Consider the following 3,754-nt stretch of genomic DNA (forward strand, 5'->3'; position numbering starts at 1 on the left):
GTGGTCAGAAACGTGACTCTTAATGATTGATAATTCATTAAGAAGTTACTTCACATAAGTAGGCTACTCTTTGCTAACATGCTCGCCACAACATCCATAGTATTTATGGCTGCATTCATGCACTGTTGGCAAGATGGGAACAACATAAAAACTTGCCGCTATTCCTACTCAGAAGTGTTCAGGTTTCCCACATATGGGTTTATTTCCTTCTGTGTGATCCCTCTCATAGACTTTACATTGGGATGACATCCGGCACATGAAATACAGCCTAAAAAATCAATCGCTTTCCGAGGTGCTGGGAAAGTTTTCCTCATATAATACCTAAATGGTTTAAAAGTCCACTGCAGTTGGAGGTGTCCTGTCAGCAGTTTTACAGGCATCTCTTTTATAATAGTGGTCTGTGGGGATAATGCTTTTTGGAAGTGCAGCTCGTGTGGCCATGTCCAGCTCTCTAAAAGGAACAGTTCACACAAAAAATGAAAAAAGGAGTCGTTACCTTCTCACCCCCATGCTGATGGAAAGTCAGGTGAAGTTCATTTCTGGAGCTTCACAGCAAAACAACGTTGCAGCAAACAACAGAAGTAGGTGAGGACTGGTTTTGAAATAACAACCGAAAAATTTCAAGACATTAAAATGGCTCCATGCGGCTCGTTGACGTGTGGGCTAAGATTTCTACGGCTACAGTGAATATTGCGGCTCTAAAACGGGTGTAATTAACATATTTTCAAATCTGTTTGGGATCACAGGGCTTCTGGAAACTTGGATTACACTGGAAAAGCATTTTGGAGCCATTTTGTGTTTTTTTTTCAGTTGAACTTTGTGAAACAAGTCCCCATCCACTTCATGCTGCAACGCTGTTTTGCTGTGAAGCTCCAGACATGTTTTGTTTACTACATACTGTAACCTCATCCATCTTTCCATCTGCGCGTTGGGACGAGATGATGACATATTTTTTTGGGGGTGAAATGTTCCTGTAGAACATCCTTGGGTCAGACCAGATGACTACGATAGCTGCTTTTGCTATATTCAAGGTGATTTATTTGTCATTACACAAATATAATGGAGCTGTTTGTTTACTAATGAGACCATGACACAAGATGTCTATTTAAATGAGATGAATTGACTGCATTAATGTTAATTTGAGAGTTTATTTAGATGCAACTGATGTGGCTCAGCAGTCTGTTGATGCCTCTGTAGTCCTTTTCAACAAATGAGAGATATCATAGCTGCCAGAAATCCTGGGCCAGGCCAGCTTGTAAACACAGATTTTAGACAATATGTGAACAAAGGTATAGTTGTTGTAAACATTTTTAGGTTTTGTACTTCAGTTTTTTCTGTCTCATCTAAAAAACAGAAGTGAGAGAATTAGACAAAGCTAGTAAAAGGTTTATAGCCAAAATGCAGGAATCATTACTTTGAGAGTACGAGTTTTTCTCTCATTGAATCAACTTCTTTAAGTGAATCATACATACATCATCGTACCAAACACGCATGGAAGATCTTTATGGGCTGCAGTGAGAGAGGAAAGTCCCTCTTTAATTCATGTTTACATTGTAATTGTGAGGTAAGATGGTGTGTTGGGTAAATTCATCTGTGGGAAACAAAGAGAGCCCTTTAAGAGAAGAGACTAATGTTGAGCAAATATTGGGGAGCTGCACTTAAAAAGCCCTCTTCAACAACTTCCTTCCATTTCCTTCCCTCCAGCCGTGCTGCTGTGAAGGCCTGCAGCTGGCAGCAGACAACAGCGCCTAAATGAACACAAGAGCAGATGAAGAGAAATTATTGTCGACTGTTCTTTGCCACAACGCCGCGCCTCACCAATTGAAGATAATAATTGTACATCTCATAAGCTGTCAGCGCCATGTGCTCACATGCAATTTCTTTGTCTCTCTTACTCCTCCCTTCCTCTCTCCCTCTCTCCATCCCTTCATCCTCCCTTCCTCGCCCGTGTCAGTCCCCACCGCGGGTAGGAGGGTGGCACGTTAGGACTGATTCGCTCTGACAATGAGCCACTCGCACTAATTTACTCATTTATTCTAATATGATTGACATTTCATTTCAGCACACTCCCCTCCCCTGCCACTGATAGGGTTGGTCGAGGCAGCCAGTAATCACTGACAGGCCCATTAAAGGGAGATTGCATGCAATTATCTCGCTAATTCAGAGGGTTCTTTTAATTTGGCAGCATAAAATTGTCAATCTTGGAAGTGTAATCGGCCTCATTCCCATTTGAGGCCCGGACTAAAAATAAATAAGAGCGGAGTCTGTTTCCCTTCTCAGTGCTCTAATGACAAAAGAGATGCAGAGGCAGCAAATGAAAAGGATGGAGGCCCTCATCTGTTGTCCGTCCATGCTGACAGGCATCAGGATGATACATGGAGTGCAGGAAATTAATATTGTTCTTACTGTCACATCACTTTCATTGCTGTGAAGCCTTCAAGATAAAAGGTTGCATTTATTTCAGATTGCTTTCTGTACTCGCCATCAGGCTCACATCCATATGCTGTAAATGACCCCATGGAACATGTGTACAAGAAAAGGAAATGGAAAGATCACTTGGCTGCTGGATGCTGCAAAGAAATGTGTACCAAGAGAAGACAGCTAATGGGAATTAAACCAAATACCCAAAAGTATGTGGACACCTGAACTTTACAAAAGCAAGGCGCATTAACCTCCCGCTGTAACAGCCTGCTGGGAAGCTTTCCATAAGATTTTGGAAGCTGGCTGCAGGTCTGGCTCACAGTTGATGCTCCAGCTCATCCCAAAGGAGTTAGATTGGGCTGAAGTCAGGATGTGTATTTTTCAAGCTGCTAACAGTGAAGTAAATCCTCACATTTAATACAGCTCCACAGCTCTTTTGATTAAGAGTAGGTCCTGGATGGATGCAGTACAGAGACTGGGATGAGCACTCACCTGCTGAAATATGTGACTGTGTTATGGGTCATGATTTTATCCTATACCATTTGCATGATTGGATGTTGGACAACTTTTCTTTTCTTTTCTTTTCTTTTCTTTTCTTTTCTTTCCTTTTCTTTTCTTTCCTTTTTCCTCAGGCATCAAACAACAGGATGAAACTGCCACTGATTATGTCTGCAATCATCTTACATTAGAGCTATAGGTGATATGACCTTAAAATAATATTGCCATACATGATATATATCCTGATATTTTGCTAGGATTGGGTGACAAATTCAAATATCAGGATATTTGTCAAATACCTCAATATCAATATTGCATTAATATTGTAGGGATGAATATTAGTACTTATATGAAGACAATGAGATTTCTGATCAGTAATCATCAGTAATGTTGCAGTGTTTTTTCTGAGCCGATGCACCTGGATGCCTTTAGTTTTGAAGTTTGGAAATACCAACTACTTTATTTCTACTTGCTAACTGTTATATTTCCTACTATTTTATCCCTATCGATACATTTTACATGTTACTTTACATGTTAATTAATACTGGGGGTATTAAGGACTTCACAACAATACATTTAAATTACATGTTGCAGAATAACTGATCACTGAGAACATATCTAAAATCTTTGAAAAACTAGCCAATATGGCAGCTGCAGGGTAAATATTTATATCTGATTGCTTGTTCCTGCTTTGGCCTTTCATGTGAATAATCTCATGATCACTTCAAAGTTGACATTAAATGTTGATAAATGTCTCTCAGAGTCTGATTACTTAGAAGTGGCTGTTTGCGGCATTCTTAACAATAATTCTTAAAGAGTCATGATGTGGGCCGAG

The sequence above is a fragment of the Pagrus pagrus genome (assembly GCF_965226575.1).
Source record: "Pagrus pagrus genome assembly, chromosome: 17".
Classification (NCBI taxonomy): domain Eukaryota; kingdom Metazoa; phylum Chordata; class Actinopteri; order Spariformes; family Sparidae; genus Pagrus; species Pagrus pagrus.